This window comes from Heloderma suspectum, chromosome 3 (assembly GCF_057233095.1).
Source record: "Heloderma suspectum isolate Gila_16-S chromosome 3, 16-S_ref, whole genome shotgun sequence".
Lineage (NCBI taxonomy): Eukaryota > Metazoa > Chordata > Lepidosauria > Squamata > Helodermatidae > Heloderma > Heloderma suspectum.
The window spans coordinates 138,698,932-138,724,863 of record NC_139460.1 but is presented as its reverse complement, the minus strand read 5'-3'; the positions used below and the strand labels follow the sequence as shown (position 1 = coordinate 138,724,863).

Here is a 25,932-nt window from a genome sequence, read left to right as displayed (position 1 = left end):
AATCTGATTTCGATATTGACCATCTGGTGACGTCCATGTGTAGAGTCGCCTCTTGTGCTGTTGGAAAAGAGTGTTTGCTATGATCAGCATGTTCTCTTGGCAAAACTCTATTAGCTTTTGTCCTGCTTCATTTTGTACACCAAGGCCATGCCTGCCTGTTATCCTGGTGATTTCTTGACTTCCTACTTTAGCATTCCAATCCCCTATGATGAAGAGGACATCTTTTTTTGGTGTTAGTTCTAGAAGGTGTTGTAGGTCTTCATAGAACCGATCAACCTCAGCTTCTTCGGCCTCAGTGGTTGGGGCATAGACTTGAATTACTGTGATGTTGAATGGTTTGCCTTGGATTCGTACTGAGATCATTCTATCATTTTTCAGATTGTACCCCAGTACTGCTTTTCCCACCCTTTTGTTGACTATGAGTGCTACTCCATTTCTTCTAAGGGATTCTTGCCCACAATAGTAGATATGATGGTCACCTGAATTAAATTCGCCCATGCCTGTCCATTTTAGTTCACTGATTCCCAAGATGTCGATGTTCAATCTTGCCATCTCATGTTTGACCACCTCCAGCTTACCTTGATTCATTGATCTGACATTCCAGGTTCCTAAACAATATTGTTCTTTACAGCATCGGATTTTCTTTTCACCGCCAGACACATCCACAGCTGAGTGTCCTTTCGGGTTTGGCCCAGCCGCTTCACTCTTTCTGGCGCTACTTGGAAATACCCTCTGCTCTTCCCCAGTAGCATATTGGACACCTTCCGACCTGAGGGGCTCATCTTCCGGCGTCATCTCTTTTAGCCTTGTGATACGTTCCATGGGGTTTTCTTGGCAAGAATACTGGAGTGGGTTGCCATTTCCTTCTCCAGTGGACCACATTTTGTCAGAACCCTCTGCCATGACCTGTCCGTCTTGGGTGGCCCTGCACGGCATAGCTTATGGCTTCACTGAGTTACGCAAGCCCCTTCGCCACAACAAGGCAGTGATCCATGAAGGGGATAATTCATCCTAGCACTGTCTAAATTATGCAAGATAAGAACTATTCCTTAGTAATATTTAAAATTAGTTTAGCCAAAGGAACTAATATGTTCTCTATCACTATCTGTTTTTCATTTAACATAATGTGTGTGATGCATTTTACAACCATATGAGTATTTGTGTACAAAGTGAAATTAGTGTTCCCAGGCTAAGCCTGATAGAAGCCAGTTTGGCCATTATTTTTACTGACAGTACAATAGTCACAGTTGACCAGGACACTTATTTTGGGCTCCTGGAGTACATACTCTCTCAAATTGTTTACCACCAGCCTCCCCTGTTCTAAATCTGGAACTTTTGCTCTTTTAGCATAATGTAGTTGTCCAATGGGAGAATTGTTGTTGTTGTTGTTCAGTCGTTCAGTCGTGTCCGACTCTTCGTGACCCCATGGACCATAGCACGCCAGGCCTTCCTGTCCTGCGCTGTCTCCCGGAGCGTGCTCAAGTTCATATTCATTGCATCCGTGATGCTATCTAGCCATCTCATCCTCTGCCGTCCCCTTCTCCTTTTGCCTTCAGTCTTTCCCAGCATCAGGGTCTTTTCCAGGGAGTTTTCTCTTCGCATTAGGTGGCCAAAATATTGGAGCTTCAGCTTCATTATCTGTCCTTCCAATGAGCACTCAGGGTTGATTTCCTTTAGGATGGACTGATTTGACCTCCTTGCAGTCCAGGGGACTCGTAAGAGTCTTCTCCAGCACCACAGTTCGAAAGCATCAATTCTTCGGCGCTCAGCCTTCCTTATAGTCCAGCTCTCACAGCCATACATTACTACTGGGAAAACCATAGCTTTGATTAGACGGACCTTTGTTGGCAAGGTGATGTCTCTGCTTCTTACTATGCTGTCTAGGTTTGCCATAGCTTTCCTCCCCAGGAGCAAGCGTCTTTTAATTTCATGGCTACAGTCACCGTCTGCGGTGATCTTGGAGCCCAAGAAAGTAAAATCTGTCACTGCTTCCATTTCTTCCCCTTCTATATGCCAGGAAGTGATAGGGCCAGATGACATGATCTTAGTTTTTTTAATGTTGAGTTTCAAACCAGCTTTTGCACTCTCCTCTTTCACCCTCAACAAGAGGCTCTTGAGATCCTCTTCGCTTTCTGCCATTAGGGTGGTATCGTCTGCATATCGGAGGTTGTTGATAATTCTCCTGGCAATCTTAATTCCGACCTCTGATTCATCCAACCCGGCATTTCTCATGATGTACTCTGCATATAAGTTATATAAGCAGGGTGACAATATGCAGCCTTGTCGTACTCCTTTCCCAATTTTGAACCAATCGGTTGTTCCATGTCTGGTTCTTACTGTTGCTTCTTGACCCTCGTACAGGTTTCTCAGGAGACAGGTAAGGTGGTCTGGTACTCCCATCACTTTCAGAATTTGCCACAGTTTGTTGTGATCCACACAATCAAAGGCTTTAGCGTAGTCAATGAAGCAGAAATAGACGTTTTTCTGGAATTCTCTTGCTTTCTCCATGATGCAGCGAATGTTGGCGATTTGATCTCTAGTTCCTCTGCCTCTTCGAAACCCAGCTTGTACTTCCGGTAGTTCTCGGTTCGCATACTGCTGAAGCCTAGCTTGTAGGATTTTGAGCATCACCTTGCTGGCATGTGAAATGAGCGCAATTGTGCGGTAGTTTGAACACTCTTTGGCGTTGCCCTTCTTTGGAATTGGAATGTAAACTGACCTTTTCCAGTCTTGTGGCCACTGTTGAGTGTTCCAGATTTGTTGGCATATTGAATGCAGCACTTTAACAGCATCATCTTTTAGGATTTTAAATAGCTCGGCTGGAATACTGTCATCTCCGCTAGCTTTGTTGTTACTAATGCTTCCTAAGGCCCACTTGACTTCACTCTCGAGGATGTCCGGCTCAAGTTCAGTGAGCGCACTCTCATGGCTATCAGGGACATTCAGATCTTTCCTGTATAGTTCTTCTGTGTATTCTTGCCACCTCTTCTTAATCTCATCTGCTTCTGTTAGGTCCCTGCCTTCTTTGTCCTTTATCATGCCCGTCTTTGCACAAAACGTTCCCTTGAGATCTCCAATTTTCTTGAAGAGATCTCTAGTCTTCCCCATTCTGTTGTTTTCCTCGATTTCTTTGCATTGTTCATTTAAGAAGGCCTTCTTGTCTCTCCTTGCTATTCTCTGGAACTCTGCATTCAGTTGGGTATATCTTCCCCTTTCTCCCTTGCTTTTCGCTTCCCTTCTTTTGTGAGCTACTTGTAAAGCCTCATCAGACAACCACTTTGCTTTCTTGCATTTCTTTTTCTTTGGGACGGATTTCGTTGCTGCCTCCTGAACAATGTTACGGACCTCCGTCCATAGTTCCTCAGGCACTCTGTCTATCAGGTCTAATCCCTGAAATCTATTCCTCACCTCCACTGTATATTCAGAAGGGATATGACTGAGGTCATACCTGAACGGTTTAGTGGTTTTCCCGACGTTCTTCAATTTAAGCCGAAATTTTGCAAGAAGCAGCTCATGATCTGAGCCACAGTCAGCTCCAGGTCTTGTTTTTACTGACTGTATGGAGCTTCTCCATCTTTGGCTGCAAAGGACATAATCAATCTGATTTCGATATTGACCATCTGGTGACGTCCATGTGTAGAGTCGCCTCTTGTGCTGTTGGAAAAGAGTGTTTGCTATGATCAGCATGTTCTCTTGGCAAAACTCTATTAGCTTTTGTCCTGCTTCATTTTGTACACCAAGGCCATGCCTGCCTGTTATCCTGGTGATTTCTTGACTTCCTACTTTAGCATTCCAATCCCCTATGATGAAGAGGACATCTTTTTTTGGTGTTAGTTCTAGAAGGTGTTGTAGGTCTTCATAGAACCGATCAACCTCAGCTTCTTCGGCCTCAGTGGTTGGGGCATAGACTTGAATTACTGTGATGTTGAATGGTTTGCCTTGGATTCGTACTGAGATCATTCTATCATTTTTCAGATTGTACCCCAGTACTGCTTTTCCCACCCTTTTGTTGACTATGAGTGCTACTCCATTTCTTCTAAGGGATTCTTGCCCACAATAGTAGATATGATGGTCACCTGAATTAAATTCGCCCATGCCTGTCCATTTTAGTTCACTGATTCCCAAGATGTCGATGTTCAATCTTGCCATCTCATGTTTGACCACCTCCAGCTTACCTTGATTCATTGATCTGACATTCCAGGTTCCTAAACAATATTGTTCTTTACAGCATCGGATTTTCTTTTCACCGCCAGACACATCCACAGCTGAGTGTCCTTTCGGGTTTGGCCCAGCCGCTTCACTCTTTCTGGCGCTACTTGGAAATACCCTCTGCTCTTCCCCAGTAGCATATTGGACACCTTCCGACCTGAGGGGCTCATCTTCCGGCGTCATCTCTTTTAGCCTTGTGATACGTTCCATGGGGTTTTCTTGGCAAGAATACTGGAGTGGGTTGCCATTTCCTTCTCCAGTGGACCACATTTTGTCAGAACCCTCTGCCATGACCTGTCCGTCTTGGGTGGCCCTGCACGGCATAGCTTATGGCTTCACTGAGTTACGCAAGCCCCTTCGCCACAACAAGGCAGTGATCCATGAAGGGGATAATTCATCCTAGCACTGTCTAAATTATGCAAGATAAGAACTATTCCTTAGTAATATTTAAAATTAGTTTAGCCAAAGGAACTAATATGTTCTCTATCACTATCTGTTTTTCATTTAACATAATGTGTGTGATGCATTTTACAACCATATGAGTATTTGTGTACAAAGTGAAATTAGTGTTCCCAGGCTAAGCCTGATAGAAGCCAGTTTGGCCATTATTTTTACTGACAGTACAATAGTCACAGTTGACCAGGACACTTATTTTGGGCTCCTGGAGTACATACTCTCTCAAATTGTTTACCACCAGCCTCCCCTGTTCTAAATCTGGAACTTTTGCTCTTTTAGCATAATGTAGTTGTCCAATGGGAGAATTGTTGTTGTTGTTGTTCAGTCGTTCAGTCGTGTCCGACTCTTCGTGACCCCATGGACCATAGCACGCCAGGCCTTCCTGTCCTGCGCTGTCTCCCGGAGCGTGCTCAAGTTCATATTCATTGCATCCGTGATGCTATCTAGCCATCTCATCCTCTGCCGTCCCCTTCTCCTTTTGCCTTCAGTCTTTCCCAGCATCAGGGTCTTTTCCAGGGAGTTTTCTCTTCGCATTAGGTGGCCAAAATATTGGAGCTTCAGCTTCATTATCTGTCCTTCCAATGAGCACTCAGGGTTGATTTCCTTTAGGATGGACTGATTTGACCTCCTTGCAGTCCAGGGGACTCGTAAGAGTCTTCTCCAGCACCACAGTTCGAAAGCATCAATTCTTCGGCGCTCAGCCTTCCTTATAGTCCAGCTCTCACAGCCATACATTACTACTGGGAAAACCATAGCTTTGATTAGACGGACCTTTGTTGGCAAGGTGATGTCTCTGCTTCTTACTATGCTGTCTAGGTTTGCCATAGCTTTCCTCCCCAGGAGCAAGCGTCTTTTAATTTCATGGCTACAGTCACCGTCTGCGGTGATCTTGGAGCCCAAGAAAGTAAAATCTGTCACTGCTTCCATTTCTTCCCCTTCTATATGCCAGGAAGTGATAGGGCCAGATGACATGATCTTAGTTTTTTTAATGTTGAGTTTCAAACCAGCTTTTGCACTCTCCTCTTTCACCCTCAACAAGAGGCTCTTGAGATCCTCTTCGCTTTCTGCCATTAGGGTGGTATCGTCTGCATATCGGAGGTTGTTGATAATTCTCCTGGCAATCTTAATTCCGACCTCTGATTCATCCAACCCGGCATTTCTCATGATGTACTCTGCATATAAGTTATATAAGCAGGGTGACAATATGCAGCCTTGTCGTACTCCTTTCCCAATTTTGAACCAATCGGTTGTTCCATGTCTGGTTCTTACTGTTGCTTCTTGACCCTCGTACAGGTTTCTCAGGAGACAGGTAAGGTGGTCTGGTACTCCCATCACTTTCAGAATTTGCCACAGTTTGTTGTGATCCACACAATCAAAGGCTTTAGCGTAGTCAATGAAGCAGAAATAGACGTTTTTCTGGAATTCTCTTGCTTTCTCCATGATGCAGCGAATGTTGGCGATTTGATCTCTAGTTCCTCTGCCTCTTCGAAACCCAGCTTGTACTTCCGGTAGTTCTCGGTTCGCATACTGCTGAAGCCTAGCTTGTAGGATTTTGAGCATCACCTTGCTGGCATGTGAAATGAGCGCAATTGTGCGGTAGTTTGAACACTCTTTGGCGTTGCCCTTCTTTGGAATTGGAATGTAAACTGACCTTTTCCAGTCTTGTGGCCACTGTTGAGTGTTCCAGATTTGTTGGCATATTGAATGCAGCACTTTAACAGCATCATCTTTTAGGATTTTAAATAGCTCGGCTGGAATACTGTCATCTCCGCTAGCTTTGTTGTTACTAATGCTTCCTAAGGCCCACTTGACTTCACTCTCGAGGATGTCCGGCTCAAGTTCAGTGAGCGCACTCTCATGGCTATCAGGGACATTCAGATCTTTCCTGTATAGTTCTTCTGTGTATTCTTGCCACCTCTTCTTAATCTCATCTGCTTCTGTTAGGTCCCTGCCTTCTTTGTCCTTTATCATGCCCGTCTTTGCACAAAACGTTCCCTTGAGATCTCCAATTTTCTTGAAGAGATCTCTAGTCTTCCCCATTCTGTTGTTTTCCTCGATTTCTTTGCATTGTTCATTTAAGAAGGCCTTCTTGTCTCTCCTTGCTATTCTCTGGAACTCTGCATTCAGTTGGGTATATCTTCCCCTTTCTCCCTTGCTTTTCGCTTCCCTTCTTTTGTGAGCTACTTGTAAAGCCTCATCAGACAACCACTTTGCTTTCTTGCATTTCTTTTTCTTTGGGACGGATTTCGTTGCTGCCTCCTGAACAATGTTACGGACCTCCGTCCATAGTTCCTCAGGCACTCTGTCTATCAGGTCTAATCCCTGAAATCTATTCCTCACCTCCACTGTATATTCAGAAGGGATATGACTGAGGTCATACCTGAACGGTTTAGTGGTTTTCCCGACGTTCTTCAATTTAAGCCGAAATTTTGCAAGAAGCAGCTCATGATCTGAGCCACAGTCAGCTCCAGGTCTTGTTTTTACTGACTGTATGGAGCTTCTCCATCTTTGGCTGCAAAGGACATAATCAATCTGATTTCGATATTGACCATCTGGTGACGTCCATGTGTAGAGTCGCCTCTTGTGCTGTTGGAAAAGAGTGTTTGCTATGATCAGCATGTTCTCTTGGCAAAACTCTATTAGCTTTTGTCCTGCTTCATTTTGTACACCAAGGCCATGCCTGCCTGTTATCCTGGTGATTTCTTGACTTCCTACTTTAGCATTCCAATCCCCTATGATGAAGAGGACATCTTTTTTTGGTGTTAGTTCTAGAAGGTGTTGTAGGTCTTCATAGAACCGATCAACCTCAGCTTCTTCGGCCTCAGTGGTTGGGGCATAGACTTGAATTACTGTGATGTTGAATGGTTTGCCTTGGATTCGTACTGAGATCATTCTATCATTTTTCAGATTGTACCCCAGTACTGCTTTTCCCACCCTTTTGTTGACTATGAGTGCTACTCCATTTCTTCTAAGGGATTCTTGCCCACAATAGTAGATATGATGGTCACCTGAATTAAATTCGCCCATGCTTGTCCATTTTAGTTGGCTGATTCCCAAGATGTCGATGTTCAATCTTGCCATCTCATGTTTGACCACCTCCAGCTTACCTTGATTCATTGATCTGACATTCCAGGTTCCTAAACAATATTGTTCTTTACAGCATCGGATTTTCTTTTCACCGCCAGACACATCCACAGCTGAGTGTCCTTTCGGGTTTGGCCCAGCCGCTTCACTCTTTCTGGCGCTACTTGGAAATACCCTCTGCTCTTCCCCAGTAGCATATTGGACACCTTCCGACCTGAGGGGCTCATCTTCCGGCGTCATCTCTTTTAGCCTTGTGATACGTTCCATGGGGTTTTCTTGGCAAGAATACTGGAGTGGGTTGCCATTTCCTTCTCCAGTGGACCACATTTTGTCAGAACCCTCTGCCATGACCTGTCCGTCTTGGGTGGCCCTGCACGGCATAGCTTATGGCTTCACTGAGTTACGCAAGCCCCTTCGCCACAACAAGGCAGTGATCCATGAAGGGGATAATTCATCCTAGCACTGTCTAAATTATGCAAGATAAGAACTATTCCTTAGTAATATTTAAAATTAGTTTAGCCAAAGGAACTAATATGTTCTCTATCACTATCTGTTTTTCATTTAACATAATGTGTGTGATGCATTTTACAACCATATGAGTATTTGTGTACAAAGTGAAATTAGTGTTCCCAGGCTAAGCCTGATAGAAGCCAGTTTGGCCATTATTTTTACTGACAGTACAATAGTCACAGTTGACCAGGACACTTATTTTGGGCTCCTGGAGTACATACTCTCTCAAATTGTTTACCACCAGCCTCCCCTGTTCTAAATCTGGAACTTTTGCTCTTTTAGCATAATGTAGTTGTCCAATGGGAGAATTGTTGTTGTTGTTGTTCAGTCGTTCAGTCGTGTCCGACTCTTCGTGACCCCATGGACCATAGCACGCCAGGCCTTCCTGTCCTGCGCTGTCTCCCGGAGCGTGCTCAAGTTCATATTCATTGCATCCGTGATGCTATCTAGCCATCTCATCCTCTGCCGTCCCCTTCTCCTTTTGCCTTCAGTCTTTCCCAGCATCAGGGTCTTTTCCAGGGAGTTTTCTCTTCGCATTAGGTGGCCAAAATATTGGAGCTTCAGCTTCATTATCTGTCCTTCCAATGAGCACTCAGGGTTGATTTCCTTTAGGATGGACTGATTTGACCTCCTTGCAGTCCAGGGGACTCGTAAGAGTCTTCTCCAGCACCACAGTTCGAAAGCATCAATTCTTCGGCGCTCAGCCTTCCTTATAGTCCAGCTCTCACAGCCATACATTACTACTGGGAAAACCATAGCTTTGATTAGACGGACCTTTGTTGGCAAGGTGATGTCTCTGCTTCTTACTATGCTGTCTAGGTTTGCCATAGCTTTCCTCCCCAGGAGCAAGCGTCTTTTAATTTCATGGCTACAGTCACCGTCTGCGGTGATCTTGGAGCCCAAGAAAGTAAAATCTGTCACTGCTTCCATTTCTTCCCCTTCTATATGCCAGGAAGTGATAGGGCCAGATGACATGATCTTAGTTTTTTTAATGTTGAGTTTCAAACCAGCTTTTGCACTCTCCTCTTTCACCCTCAACAAGAGGCTCTTGAGATCCTCTTCGCTTTCTGCCATTAGGGTGGTATCGTCTGCATATCGGAGGTTGTTGATAATTCTCCTGGCAATCTTAATTCCGACCTCTGATTCATCCAACCCGGCATTTCTCATGATGTACTCTGCATATAAGTTATATAAGCAGGGTGACAATATGCAGCCTTGTCGTACTCCTTTCCCAATTTTGAACCAATCGGTTGTTCCATGTCTGGTTCTTACTGTTGCTTCTTGACCCTCGTACAGGTTTCTCAGGAGACAGGTAAGGTGGTCTGGTACTCCCATCACTTTCAGAATTTGCCACAGTTTGTTGTGATCCACACAATCAAAGGCTTTAGCGTAGTCAATGAAGCAGAAATAGACGTTTTTCTGGAATTCTCTTGCTTTCTCCATGATGCAGCGAATGTTGGCGATTTGATCTCTAGTTCCTCTGCCTCTTCGAAACCCAGCTTGTACTTCCGGTAGTTCTCGGTTCGCATACTGCTGAAGCCTAGCTTGTAGGATTTTGAGCATCACCTTGCTGGCATGTGAAATGAGCGCAATTGTGCGGTAGTTTGAACACTCTTTGGCGTTGCCCTTCTTTGGAATTGGAATGTAAACTGACCTTTTCCAGTCTTGTGGCCACTGTTGAGTGTTCCAGATTTGTTGGCATATTGAATGCAGCACTTTAACAGCATCATCTTTTAGGATTTTAAATAGCTCGGCTGGAATACTGTCATCTCCGCTAGCTTTGTTGTTACTAATGCTTCCTAAGGCCCACTTGACTTCACTCTCGAGGATGTCCGGCTCAAGTTCAGTGAGCGCACTCTCATGGCTATCAGGGACATTCAGATCTTTCCTGTATAGTTCTTCTGTGTATTCTTGCCACCTCTTCTTAATCTCATCTGCTTCTGTTAGGTCCCTGCCTTCTTTGTCCTTTATCATGCCCGTCTTTGCACAAAACGTTCCCTTGAGATCTCCAATTTTCTTGAAGAGATCTCTAGTCTTCCCCATTCTGTTGTTTTCCTCGATTTCTTTGCATTGTTCATTTAAGAAGGCCTTCTTGTCTCTCCTTGCTATTCTCTGGAACTCTGCATTCAGTTGGGTATATCTTCCCCTTTCTCCCTTGCTTTTCGCTTCCCTTCTTTTGTGAGCTACTTGTAAAGCCTCATCAGACAACCACTTTGCTTTCTTGCATTTCTTTTTCTTTGGGACGGATTTCGTTGCTGCCTCCTGAACAATGTTACGGACCTCCGTCCATAGTTCCTCAGGCACTCTGTCTATCAGGTCTAATCCCTGAAATCTATTCCTCACCTCCACTGTATATTCAGAAGGGATATGACTGAGGTCATACCTGAACGGTTTAGTGGTTTTCCCGACGTTCTTCAATTTAAGCCGAAATTTTGCAAGAAGCAGCTCATGATCTGAGCCACAGTCAGCTCCAGGTCTTGTTTTTACTGACTGTATGGAGCTTCTCCATCTTTGGCTGCAAAGGACATAATCAATCTGATTTCGATATTGACCATCTGGTGACGTCCATGTGTAGAGTCGCCTCTTGTGCTGTTGGAAAAGAGTGTTTGCTATGATCAGCATGTTCTCTTGGCAAAACTCTATTAGCTTTTGTCCTGCTTCATTTTGTACACCAAGGCCATGCCTGCCTGTTATCCTGGTGATTTCTTGACTTCCTACTTTAGCATTCCAATCCCCTATGATGAAGAGGACATCTTTTTTTGGTGTTAGTTCTAGAAGGTGTTGTAGGTCTTCATAGAACCGATCAACCTCAGCTTCTTCGGCCTCAGTGGTTGGGGCATAGACTTGAATTACTGTGATGTTGAATGGTTTGCCTTGGATTCGTACTGAGATCATTCTATCATTTTTCAGATTGTACCCCAGTACTGCTTTTCCCACCCTTTTGTTGACTATGAGTGCTACTCCATTTCTTCTAAGGGATTCTTGCCCACAATAGTAGATATGATGGTCACCTGAATTAAATTCGCCCATGCCTGTCCATTTTAGTTCACTGATTCCCAAGATGTCGATGTTCAATCTTGCCATCTCATGTTTGACCACCTCCAGCTTACCTTGATTCATTGATCTGACATTCCAGGTTCCTAAACAATATTGTTCTTTACAGCATCGGATTTTCTTTTCACCGCCAGACACATCCACAGCTGAGTGTCCTTTCGGGTTTGGCCCAGCCGCTTCACTCTTTCTGGCGCTACTTGGAAATACCCTCTGCTCTTCCCCAGTAGCATATTGGACACCTTCCGACCTGAGGGGCTCATCTTCCGGCGTCATCTCTTTTAGCCTTGTGATACGTTCCATGGGGTTTTCTTGGCAAGAATACTGGAGTGGGTTGCCATTTCCTTCTCCAGTGGACCACATTTTGTCAGAACCCTCTGCCATGACCTGTCCGTCTTGGGTGGCCCTGCACGGCATAGCTTATGGCTTCACTGAGTTACGCAAGCCCCTTCGCCACAACAAGGCAGTGATCCATGAAGGGGATAATTCATCCTAGCACTGTCTAAATTATGCAAGATAAGAACTATTCCTTAGTAATATTTAAAATTAGTTTAGCCAAAGGAACTAATATGTTCTCTATCACTATCTGTTTTTCATTTAACATAATGTGTGTGATGCATTTTACAACCATATGAGTATTTGTGTACAAAGTGAAATTAGTGTTCCCAGGCTAAGCCTGATAGAAGCCAGTTTGGCCATTATTTTTACTGACAGTACAATAGTCACAGTTGACCAGGACACTTATTTTGGGCTCCTGGAGTACATACTCTCTCAAATTGTTTACCACCAGCCTCCCCTGTTCTAAATCTGGAACTTTTGCTCTTTTAGCATAATGTAGTTGTCCAATGGGAGAATTGTTGTTGTTGTTGTTCAGTCGTTCAGTCGTGTCCGACTCTTCGTGACCCCATGGACCATAGCACGCCAGGCCTTCCTGTCCTATGCTCTCTCCCGGAGTGTGCTCAAGTTCATATTCATTGCATCCGTGATGCTATCTAGCCATCTCATCCTCTGTCGTCCCCTTCTCCTTTTGCCTTCAGTCTTTCCCAGCATCAGGGTCTTTTCCAGGGAGTTTTCTCTTCGCATTAGGTGGCCAAAATATTGGAGCTTCAGCTTCAGTATCTGTCCTTCCAATGAGCACTCAGCGTTGATTTCCTTTAGGATGGACTGATTTGACCTCCTTGCAGTCCAGGGGACTCGTAAGAGTCTTCTCCAGCACCACAGTTCGAAAGCATCAATTCTTCAGCGTTCAGCCTTCCTTATAGTCCAGCTCTCACAGCCATACATTACTACTGGGAAAACCATAGCTTTGATTAGACGGACCTTTGTTGGCAAGGTGATGTCTCTGCTTCTTACTATGCTGTCTAGGTTTGCCATAGCTTTCCTCCCCAGGAGCAAGCGTCTTTTAATTTCATGGCTACAGTCACCGTCTGCGGTGATCTTGGAGCCCAAGAAAGTAAAATCTGTCACTGCTTCCATTTCTTCCCCTTCTATATGCCAGGAAGTGATAGGGCCAGATGCCATGATCTTCGTTTTTTTAATGTTGAGTTTCAAACCAGCTTTTGCACTCTCCTCTTTCACCCTCAACCAGAGGCTCTTTAGATCCTCTTCGCTTTCTGCCATTAGGGTGGTATCGTCTGCATATCGGAGGTTGTTGATAATTCTCCCAGCAATCTTAATTCCGACCTCTGATTCATCCAACCCGGCATTTCTCATGATGTACTCTGCATATAAGTTAAATAAGCAGGGTGACAATATGCAGCCTTGTCGTACTCCTTTCCCAATTTTGAACCAATCGGTTGTTCCATGTCTGGTTCTTACTGTTGCTTCTTGACCCTCGTACAGGTTTCTCAGGAGACAGGTAAGGTGGTCTGGTACTCCCATCACTTTAAGAATTTGCCACAGTTTGTTGTGATCCACACAATCAAAGGCTTTAGCGTAGTCAATGAAGCAGAAATAGACGTTTTTCTGGAATTCTCTTGCTTTCTCCATGATGCAGCGAATGTTGGCGATTTGATCTCTAGTTCCTCTGCCTCTTCGAAACCCAGCTTGTACTTCCGGTAGTTCTCGGTTCGCATACTGCTGAAGCCTAGCTTGTAGGATTTTGAGCATCACCTTGCTGGCATGTGAAATGAGCGCAATTGTGCGGTAGTTTGAACACTGTTTGGCGTTGCCCTTCTTTGGAATTGGAATGTAAACTGACCTTTTCCAGTCTTGCGGCCACTGTTGAGTGTTCCAGATTTGTTGGCATATTGAATGCAGCACTTTAACAGCATCATCTTTTAGGATTTTAAATAGCTCAGCTGGAATACTGTCATCTCCGCTAGCTTTTTTGTTACTAATGCTTCCTAAGGCCCACTTGACTTCACTCTCCAGGATGTCCGGCTCAAGTTCAGTGACCGCACTCTCATGGCTATCAGGGACATTCAGATCTTTCCTGTATAGTTCTTCTGTGTATTCTTGCCACCTCTTCTTAATCTCATCGGCTTCTGTTAGGTCCCTGCCTTCTTTGTCCTTTATCATGCCCATCTTTGCACAAAACGTTCCCTTGAGATCTCCAATTTTCTTGAAGAGATCTCTAGTCTTCCCCATTCTGTTGTTTTCCTTGATTTCTTTGCATTGTTCATTTAAGAAGGCCTTCTTGTCTCTTCTTGCTATTCTCTGGAACTCTGCATTCAGTTGGGTATATCTTCCCCTTTCTCCCTTGCTTTTTGCTTCCCTTCTTTCGTGAGCTACTTGTAAAGCCTCATCAGACAGCCACTTGGCTTTCTTGCATTTCTTTTTCTTTGGGATGGATTGAGTTGCTGCCTCCTGAACAATGTTACGGACCTCCGTCCATAGTTCCTCAGGCACTCTGTCTATCAGGTCTAATCCCTGAAATCTATTCCTCACCTCCACTGTATATTCAGAAGGGATATGACTGAGGTCATACCTGAACGGTTTAGTGGTTTTCCCGACGTTCTTCAATTTAAGCCGAAATTTTGCAAGAAGCAGCTCATGATCTGAGCCACAGTCAGCTCCAGGTCTTGTTTTTACTGACTGTATGGAGCTTCTCCATCTTTGGCTGCAAAGGACATAATCAATCTGATTTCGATATCGACCATCTGGTGACGTCCATGTGTAGAGTCGCCTCTTGTGCTGTTGGAAAAGAGTGTTTGCTATGATCAGCATGTTCTCTTGGCAAAACTCTATTAGCTTTTGTCCTGCTTCATTTTGTACACCAAGGCCATGCCTGCCTGTTATCCCGGTGATTTCTTGACTTCCTACTTTAGCATTCCAATCCCCTATGATGAAGAGGACATCTTTTTTTGGTGTTAGTTCTAGAAGGTGTTGTAGGTCTTCATAGAACCGATCAACCTCAGCTTCTTCGGCCTCAGTGGTTGGGGCATAGACTTGAATTACTGTGATGTTGAATGGTTTGCCTTGGATTCGTACTGAGATCATTCTATCATTTTTCAGATTGTACCCCAGTACTGCTTTTCCCACCCTTTTGTTGACTATGAGTGCTACTCCATTTCTTCTAAGGGATTCTTGCCCACAATAGTAGATATGATGGTCACCTGAATTAAATTCGCCCATGCCTGTCCATTTTATTTCGCTGATTCCCAAGATGTCGATGTTCAATCTTGCCATCTCATGTTTGACCACCTCCAGCTTACCTTGATTCATTGATCTGACATTCCAGGTTCCTAAACAATATTGTTCTTTACAGCATCGGATTTTCTTTTCACCACCAGACACATCCACAGCTGAGTGTCCTTTTGGCTTTGGCCCAGCCGCTTCACTCTTTCTGGCGCTACTTGGAAATACCCTCTGCTCTTCCCCAGTAGCATATTGGACACCTTCCGACCTGAGGGGCTCATCTTCCGGCGTCATCTCTTTTAGCCTTGTGATACGTTCCATGGGGTTTTCTTGGCAAGAATACTGGAGTGGGTTGCCATTTCCTTCTCCAGTGGACCACATTTTGTCAGAACTCTCTGCCATGACCTGTCCGTCTTGGGTGGCCCTGCACGGCATAGCTTATGGCTTCACTGAGTTACGCAAGCCCCTTCGCCACAACAAGGCAGTGATCCATGAAGGGGAATGGGAGAATAGTTCCTTATAATATGGAAAATAGTTGCTATACTCTCAAAGTCAATTGGTACTTGGCTTAATAGCCTGGTTTTCTTGAGATTCACATACACATAAGTGTTTAGGAAGGGCTATGCCACAGCCATCACTCTCTCAGCAGAAAGTCATGATCTGAGCCAACCCACAGAATTGCAATGTGCCACCTGATGTTGTTATTCTGGTGATAGTAATCACAGCTAAATTCAGTGTAGTGCCTTCTAGCATTTGATTTTAGTCTTTTATAATTCCAGTAATAGTCACTATAGGAGGATATATTTGCTAAGCAAAGGGTGCCACAGTAACTACTGCCGTGGAAGTTGCTCTGTGTGCAATTGTATCTGCTCATATCTATGCAATTAGAATCCAGGTTTCCTAATGATTTCTGCAACATAGCATTTTGCTTTAATTTTACAGGTATTGTAATCTGAGCCAATATTGACCTGGCTTGCATGATATGACAACCCACTGTGGCTTAACTTACTCATGTCATGTTGTGCTGGACACCCATAGGCACAATTTTTGTATGACGCCCGCAGGCGCCCAGCTTGCCATGGCTTATTGTGTCATGCAAACCTAGTTGGCAGGGGTTATTTGAGAGCTAGGCGGCCCTCCAGCAATCCCTGCCACGTGGGTTCTCATGACACAGCAAGCCAGGTGCTCGTGGGCGCTCAACACAATGCAATAGCTCCCATACGTAAATTAACCCATGGTGGGCTGTCGTGTCCTGCAAAGCAGGACATTGTGTACCACAATGAATGTTGTAGTAAAGGAAGGGCTTATCTAACCTTGCTTTGGTTTTTCATCCACAAAAATGAAAGTTGACAAGAAGATTGGAAAAACTGGGAGTTGCACTGGGAGTGCCTTCTACCAACTTTGGTTGATGGCCCAGTTACACCCTTAACTGGACAGGGATAACTTGGCTTCAGTTGTCTATGCTCTGGTAATCTTGAAGTTAGATTACTGCAATGTGCTCTACGTGGGGCTGCCTTTGAAGATGGTTCAGAAGCTGCAGCTTCTGCGAAATGTGGCAACCAGACCAATGACTGGGACAAGAAGGTCTGAACATATAAGACCGATTCTGGTCTGCTTGCACTGGCTGCCTATATGTTTCCAAGCCCAATTTAGAGTGTTCTTTGGGACCACAGTACCTGGCGGAATGCCTCTCCCAGCATCAACTGACCCATACACTATGCTCTGCATCAAAGGCCCTCCTCCAGGAGCCTCCTCTGAGGGTTTTTCAGTGGTGCCCCCCCCCCCATTTATGGAACAGTCTCCCTGACGAGGCCTATCTGGCACCAACATTGCCATCTTTTTGGCACCAGGTTAAAACTGCCCTCTTCTCTCAGGCATTTGGCAGCACATAATGAGTCTCCTTAATTGCCTGTGGCTGATTGTTTTACACTATTTTAGATATCTGTTGTTGTGTGTGCTATTTGTTCTATGTCATTATGTGAGTGGTTTATACTTCATATAATGTATTTTAATGTTTTTTAATTTTTGTGAACTGCCCAGAGAGCTTGGGCTACGGGGTGGTATAGAATATAATAAATGAATGATGAATGAATGTTAGGTTGGATCCAGACATAGTCATACTTCGATAAGATCCATTGAAATCAATAGGACTTAAGTTTGTCTCTTAAATTAGTGACTAACTTCAGTTAGGGACTAACTTAAGTCCCATACATCTCAGAGGATCTCCTCTAGTGCATACCTGATTTCTTCTCTGTTTTTCTTTGTGTAATCAGCAGCTGTATCTACTTCCAGAATACAGTTGAACATTATGAAGGAAGTGGTTGGCACTCTTGAGCTGCAGCCTTCTATTTTGCCTCTGCGCTCTCTCTCTCTCTCTCTCTCTCTCTCTGTACTGATCAGTGGTACTAAAAAGAGATGAGTTAACATAAACTTGAGTAGACTGTTTAACCTCCCCCCCCCCCCTTTCTGGAAATGTAGATGCAATAACATTTGCAGCTGAAAAGGTTCATTCTCAGTTTCTAATGTTTAAGGATGCAAATGAAGCATTTTGTCTCCTCTGTCGCCTGGAGGTGTTATGCAGGAAAACAGAAAGAGGTTTCCAGGATTAGTTCTACAGATTGCTTTTATCATGTAAAACATATGACTGATTTCAATGCCAAGAACTGAAGGAATACTATATGGAAAACATCTATAGTAAATTCTTTACATGTTTCACTTTGTTTCTACCTAAACCACTAAGCAACTTATTACTTAACGAATACCTTTGTGGTCTGAAGTCCTTCATAATAATTTGGAGGAACTCATGTCTGGCATTTATAAAGCTGTCCTGAGAAAGAACAGTGTTCATAATGATGCATGCAATTTGCTGTTTATTTTATCTAATGGAGGCTTTGTTTTTGTTCCATATTTTAATATACTTCCTGACTATTTGTATGTTCCTCAGTCAAGAAAAGTGCAGATATTTTAGCTCTGTGGCTCTTTGAACACAGAACTACCTTAGACTGATGGTCTGGATGCAGTATAATCAAGCTCAGTATTGTCTACTCTGACTGGCAGTGATTCCCCAGGATTTCAGGAGTCTTTCCAAGCTCTACCTGAAAATTGTTTGACACTGGGACCCTTTGTTTATTTTATGTGTTTATAAAATCCCTCCTTTCAGGAGAACTCTTGACAAGGTGGCTTACAAAAATTTAAAGCAATGAACTATGCAAAGCAAGCATGTTGTCTACCAGTGTTGTAGTATTCATGGCTGAAGTGTACACAGATGTACCTGGAAACGGTGCCCATGCTTTTTTTCTTCTTCTACCAGTGAGGTGAACCCATCTTCCACCATCTTCGCTGGGTATGCAAGTTTAGCTGTGCTGATTTGCAGATACTTGTAGTTGCTTCTCTCCTCCTTTCCAGAGCAGGTTTACAACTTTTATAAATGGACTGTTGTTTTTTAAATGATGCCATGTGAACACTTATGCATTAATCCAGTTGTTCAGCACCTTATTATTGTTTATTTTAAAGTCATAGTTAGTTTGGTACAATCCATTTTTAAAACGTTATAAAACTGCTGTAGAGGGTGAGCGCAGGAGGAGGGGCCACAGCCAGTCAACACTGTGTACATTTGGCTCTGCTGCAAAACCCACAAAACCAGTTTCTCTCGTGTTCAGCCGTGGCATGGGGTGGAGTAGGGTTTGAGAGTGTGTATCAATAATGCAGTGAGTGTGCTTCGAGATTGCATCAATGATTACCTATTGGTACTGATTTTTTTTAGAATTCTAGTATTGAATTTGCATTGCTTCATTGAATGTTGTTGTTATCTTTAAGAATTTCTTACCCCACTTTTCCCCTCCAAAAAAGCAGCTTAAAAATATGAAAAGATAAAAATAATAACTAATCATTAATTAAAAGCAGCAGAAAACACTCCCTACCCCCCAATCAATCAATAAAATTAAGCAACAGTAGAATCAAATGCTTATTTAAAGAGAAGTGTCTTAACTTGCAGACAGAACACAGATAAAGAGGAAGATGACCTAACGTCTTTGGGCAAGGAGTTGCTGCCACCGAGAAAGCCCTAATGTTTGTTCTACCAGTTGTGTCTCTAAAGGCAATCAATGGCAGACACCAGAGGGGTGCAAACAGCTGATCTTAAAGAATGAGCAGATTCACATGGGAGGAGATGGGCCTTCAGGTAGCCAAGTCCCAAACTGTTTAGGGCCTTAAAGGTGATAACCAGAACTTTGAATGGTATGTACCCTGAAACACTTTCCAAAATCTGGCAGATGTGCAAGGTTTCCTTGGCACACTAGAAAGCTTGAAAATGGCTATTTTGATGTGATGTGGGATTCAGTGGACTCTAATTACTATTTTATATAGTCCCATGTAAATACATGAAAGAGTACACTAAAGGGCTTAAATCTAAAAACAGATATAGAGAAACAAAAGAAGAATGGGCAAGAGGAATGGAGGCTTTGTTAAGTGAGAAGAATATGTGATTATTTCAGTTCCATATATTTCAGTGTAGTCGCAGTATGAGATATTGAGACTAGGAGGGTTGTTCTAAAGGTTTCCCTGAAACAGTAAGTTCTGAGCAGGGATTTGGAAGAAGTACAATAGGTGGTTGCACAGAAGTGATTTGGAAGGAAGCTTCAGGCAGCGTAGAGATTTAAGGAACATCACATGGTTAAAGCAATGAAAGAGGTGGATAATTTTGTCAGCAGAGTATAGTGCTGGATGGACATGATTTGACAAAGGTAAGACAACGGTCTTTTTTTTGTTGCCGCCTCCTGAACAATGTTGAGAACTTCTGTCCATAGTTCTTCCGGGAGCCTATTTACTAAATCTAGTCCCTTAAATCTATTCTTCACCTCCATTGCATATTCATTAGAAATATTGGTGAGCTCATATCTAACTGCTCTGTGGGTCTTCCCTATTCTCTTTAGTCTGATTCTAAATTATGCAATAAGAAGTTTGTGATCTGAACTACAGTCAGCTCCAGGTCTTGTTTTTACCGACTGTATAGATGTCCACCACCTTTGACTACAAAGGATGTAGTCAATCTGATTTCGGTGTCGACCATCTGGTGAAGTCCATGTATAAGGTCATCTTTTAGGTTGTTGGAAGAGAGTGTTTGTTATGCACAGTGAGTCGTCTTGGCAAAATTCTATCAGCCTATGCCCCGCTTCATTTTGTTCTCCCAGACCATTGTTGTTGTTGTTGTTGTTCAGTCGTTCAGTCGTGTCCGACTCTTCGTGACCCCATGGACCATAGCACGCCAGGCCTTCCTGTCCTGCGCTCTCTCCCGGAGCGTGCTCAAGTTCATATTCATTGCATCAGTGATGCTATCTAGCCATCTCATCCTCTGCCATCCCCTTCTCCTTTTGCCTTCAGTCTTTCCCAGCATCAGGGTCTTTTCCAGGGAGTTTTCTCTTCGCATTAGGTGGCCAAAATATTTGAGCTTCAGCTTCAGTATCTGTCCTTCCAATGAACACTCAGGGTTGATTTCCTTTAGGATGGACTGATTTGACCTCCTTGCAGTCCAGGGGACTCGTAAGAGTCTTCTCCAGCACCACAGTTCAAAAGCATCAATTCTTCGGCACTCAGCCTTCCTTATAGTCCAGCTCTCACAGCCATACATTACTACTGGGAAAACCATAGCTTTGATTAGACGGACCTTTGTCGGCAAGGTGATATCTCTGCTTCTTACTATGCTGTCTAGGTTTGCCATAGCTTTCCTCCCCAGGAGCAAGCGTCTTTTAATTTCATGGCTACAGTCACCGTCTGCGGTGATCTTGGAGCCCAAGAAAGTAAAATCTGTCACTGCTTCCATTTCTTCCCCTTCTATATGCCAGGAAGTGATAGGGCCAGATGCCATGATCTTCGTTTTTTTAATGTTGAGTTTCAAACCAGCTTTTGCACTCTCCTCTTTCACCCTCAACCAGAGGCTCTTTAGATCCTCTTCGCTTTCTGCCATTAGGGTGGTATCGTCTGCATATCGGAGGTTGTTGATAATTCTCCCAGCAATCTTAATTCCGACCTCTGATTCATCCAACCCGGCATTTCTCATGATGTACTCTGCATATAAGTTAAATAAGCAGGGTGACAATATGCAGCCTTGTCGTACTCCTTTCCCAATTTTGAACCAATCGGTTGTTCCATGTCTGGTTCTTACTGTTGCTTCTTGACCCTCGTACAGGTTTCTCAGGAGACAGGTAAGGTGGTCTGGTACTCCCATCACTTTAAGAATTTGCCACAGTTTGTTGTGATCCACACAATCAAAGGCTTTAGCGTAGTCAATGAAGCAGAAATAGATGTTTTTCTGGAATTCTCTTGAAGCAGAAATAGACGTTTTTTCTGGAATTCTCCCAGACCATGCTTGCCTGTAATTCCAGGTGTCGTTGGACTACCCACCTTAGCATTCCAGTCTCTTGTAATGAAAATAACATCTCTTCTTGGCGTATTATCCAGTAGGTGCTGCAGATCCTCATAGAACTGATCTACTTCTGCTTCTTCAGCATCTGTGGTTGGGGTGTGTATTTGGATCACTGTGATGTTAAATGGCTTACCCTGAATTCGAATAGGGATCATTCTATAGTTTTTTGGATTGTATCCAAGCACTGCTTTAGCCACTTTATTATTAATTATGAAGGCTACTCCATTTCTTCTGTGGTCCTCTTGTCCACAGTAGTAGATGTGGTGGTCATCTGATGTGAAGTGGCCCATTCCAGTCCATTTCAGTTCACTGACACCCAGAATGTCTATATTTAATCTTGACATCTCCTCAATAACCACATCCAATTTGCCCTGGCTCATAGAACTTACATTCCAGGTTCCTATGGTGTGTTGATCTTTAGAACATCGGATTCGTCGTTCACCACCAGCACTGTCGGCTGCTAGCCATCCTTTCGGCTTTGAGCTAGCTTCGTCATCACATCTGGGGCTAGTTGAACTTATCCTCTATTCCTCCCCAGTAGCATTTTGACCATCTTCCGACCTGGGAGTCCCAGCTTCTGATGGTATACCAACATATCTCTGGTTGTACTGATCCATTTAGTTTTCACGGCAAGAACAGTGAAAGGGGGAGATATGCCCAATTAAATACAAAATTCCAGAGGTTAGCCAGAAGAGATAAGGAATTATTTTTAAACAAGCAATGTGCGGAAGTGGAAGAAGATAATAGAATAGGAAGGACAAGAGACCTCTTCCAGAAAATTAGAAACATCGGAGGTAAATTCCAGGCAAAAATGGGTGTGATCAACAACAAAGATGGCAAGGACCTAACAGAAGCAGAAGAGATCAAGAAAAGGTGGCAAGAATATACGGAAGATCTGTTTAGGAAGGATAATAATATCGGGGATAGATTTGATGGTGTGGTCAGTGAGCTAGAGCCAGACATCCTGAAGAGTGAGGTTGAATGAGCCTTAAGAAGCATTGCTAATAACAAGGCAGCAGGAGACGATGGTATCCTAACTGAACTGTTTAAAATCTTGCAAGATGATACTGTCAAGGTGCACCAGATTGGACAAAATCAACTTATATTCCCATACCAAAAAAGGGAAACACTAAAGTATGTTCAAACTATCAAACAGTGGCACTTATTTCATATGCCAGTAAGGTAATGCTCAAGATCTTGCATGGTGGACTCCAGCAATTCATGGAACGAGAATTGCCAGATGTACAAGCTGGGATTCGAAAAGGCAGAGGAACTAGAGACCAAATTGCCAATATCCGCTGGATAATGGAGAAAGCCAGGGAGTTTCAGAAAAACATATATTTCTGTTTTATGGGCTATTCTAAAGCCTTTGACTGTGTGGATCATCGCAAATTGTGGCAAGTTCTTGGTGGTATGGGGATACCAAGTCATCTTGTCTGCCTCCTGAGGAAGCTGTGTAACGACCAAGTAGCAACGGTAAGAACAGACCACAGGACAACGGACTGGTTTAAGATTGGGAAAGGAGTATGGCAGGGTTGTATACTCTCACCCTACCTATTCAACCTGTATGCAGAACACATCATGTGATGTGCTGGGCTTGATGAATCCAAGGCTGGAGTTAAAATCGCTGGAAGAAACATTAACAATCTCTGATATGCAGATGATACCACTTTGATGGCTGAAAGCGAGGAGGAGCTGAGGAACCTCCTGAAGACGGTGAAAGAAGAAAGTGCAAAAGCTGGGTTGCAGTTAAACCTCAAAAAACCCCCAAGATTGTGGCATCCAGCTTGATTGATAACTGGCAAATAGAGGGAGAAAATGTGGAGGCAGTGACAGACTTTGTCTTTCTAGGCGCAAAGATTACTGCAGACGCTGACTGCAGCCAGGAAATGAGAAGACGTTTACTTCTTGGGAGGAGAGCAATGACAAATCTTGATGAAATAGTGAAGAGCAGAGACATCACACTGACAACAAAGGTCCGCATAGTTAAAGCAATGGTATTCCCCATAGTAACCTATGGCTGCGAGACCTGGACCATAAGGAAGGCTAAGCGAAAGAAGTTAGATGCTTTTGAACTATGGTGCTGGAGGAAAATTCTGAGAGTGCCTTGGACTGCAAGAAGATCAAACCAGTCCATACTCCAGGAAATCAAGCCAGACTGCTCACTTGAGGGAATATTAAAGGCAAAACTGAAGTACTTTGGCCACATCATGAGAAGACAGGATATCCTGGAGAAGATGCTGATGCTAGGGAAAGTGGAAGGCAAAAGGAAGAGGGGCCAACCAAGGGCAAGATGGATGGATGATATTCTGGAGGTGACGGTCTCAACCTTGGGGGAGCTGGGGGTGGTGATGGCTGACAGGAAGCTCTGGCGTGGGCTGGTCCATGAAGTCACGAAGAATTGGAAGCAACTGAACGAATAAACAATGCAACAAAAACAACAGAACTCTAGAAGACTGCAGCAATAGGCAGTATACTCGGATATCATATACGAACATGGGCATCCCTAGGCAACCCTCTTTTATGTACATTAGTTTCAGATGAGATATATGAATATGCTCTGCATTTTTATATAAATGTCCCAAGTAAATCACTTCCCTTAGTTTGCCCAGTTTTGGCCTTTGAGGATGCTTTGTTAAAATTTTGTTAGCATTGGTCAGTAGAGTTGCCATTTGCCAGTATTCAGCTCATTTCCTGGGGCTCTAGATCAGGGGTGGACAACTTTGGGAGGTCTGGGGGCCATTTTCACCCCCGGACTGCCCCCTTACCTGGGCCACACTCCTGCTGCTGCTCTGCAGAATTCTGCAGTACAATGGTGGCAAAAAATTTTTTTTTGCAGATTTGCCACTGATTTTTGGTGGCAAACTACTATGGCATGCTACAACTAGGGATGTATGACAAATTAGTTTTACTAGTTCATGATTTACCAGTTCACAGACTGAACACAGATCTGGACACGCAATCTACAAACATTTGAACATTTCTGAGCTTCCGGTGTGATTCACAGACCCAAAGAAATGTGTTCGACAGCATGTATACTTTTGAAAAATGTGTACTTTTGAAAAATGAATACTTCTGAAAAATGGACACAAATACGCTTTAATCAATGGGAAAAGAATGTGTACATTTCAGCTGATGCGTACATTTCGAAAAATACACACGGATTTTCATGCGAAAAGAAAAGCTCGCAATCTGATATGGAATCAAATTAGAACAAGCTTCGAGATGGAATTCGGAGAAGTATGGCAAGCTTGTGTTCTGCTGATTCCCACATCCCTAGCTACAATGGCCAAATTCAGCTCGAAAACAAGCTACATTTGGGCATTGTAGTATTCTGTAGTGGTTTGCTGGTACTTTTTTTGCCTCTGTGATGAATTTGGGTGGCGCAGCAGTGGTGGTGGGCTTGTGGGGGCCACACCGGGGGGGGCACAGTGGAGGCTACATGTGGCCCATTGGCTGTGTGCTGCCCACCCCTGCTCTAGAAGATACATTTATGAGGGGTATTGGATGCATCTTGCCTCTAGTACATTCATGTAAATTAATTCATGTAAGTTACCATGATGTGCACAGCCTGTCAGTTCAATGTGACAGGAAAATTTTGAATTGTGGTAGTTTGCTGTCAGATATATTTTCTAATATATCTTTAACCTGAAGAAAAAACACTCTTTCGTGTTTTAAAACAGAGTATGAAACATTCAACCAAGTACACGTTGCATGTGGTGGTGTGGAGGAGGCTTTGGCAGTGGTCTTTGGTATAACAAGAAGGGTGTTATAAGTACATCCCTATTTTCAGCCATGAAACAGTTGAGGGTATGCTTATGGATCTCTTGAACAGCCTTTTGGTGTATTTCTAGCTGCTTTTAGTACTGCTTGCTATTTTGAATAGAACCCCGCATTTTGGGGTTGCTGTTCATTGTGTATGTTATTCTTTCACCATTCCTCTGCATCCTTACTTTTGATAAACTGGTGGCTAGCACAACATCCCATACACAAGAATAAAACATCAGTGCATTGAACTTCCATGCCTCTTTCAAGTGTGTGTTTTATTTTCCTTCCCCATGAAGGTTGACAAAGGTACACATGCATATTCATTCCTAGGTGGAAGACTCCAGTGTCAAGACGGAATGAACAATCACAACTTCAATGATGGAAAGACCTTTGTTAATTCAAACACAGTGCTTTCCAGCATTTCAGTTCAATACATCCAGCTATGAGTAATCAAGTTATGAGCTATGAAATGTTAAGACACATGCATTTGTGAAATGTCCTCCAGTCGTCCATGATGTGACTTGTGGATGCATTGATATACTAGTCTATGAATGTTTTGTCTGTGTTAGAGCAGATCAGTAAACAGGATGTTGTTAACATGTGGTCAGTGATTTTGTTGTCTGACTAGTCAGCTAAATAGGGGTGTTTTGTTTTTGGTTTTTTTTAAAAGCCCCACAATTTAAGTAATTTGACAGGAGAAGCCATGTAAACAACTATGACTGCCCTCTCACACTTTATCCAACACATAAAGTTTTGAGTATTTGCAATAACACCAGCATTGTTTTTCAAGCAAAAAACAAAAATTAAGCTGTATAATACGCCCTTGGGAAGGGGGAAATAATTGTGGAGGGATT

The 25,932-nt window shown here is 43.5% G+C and overlaps 1 protein-coding gene across 4 annotated transcripts in view; it reads left to right on the top strand.

Moving 5' to 3' along the window:
* Nucleotides 1-25,932, top strand: part of PCCA (propionyl-CoA carboxylase subunit alpha) — a 343,861-nt gene that overhangs the window by 110,512 nt on the left and 207,417 nt on the right. The window lies entirely within an intron of this gene.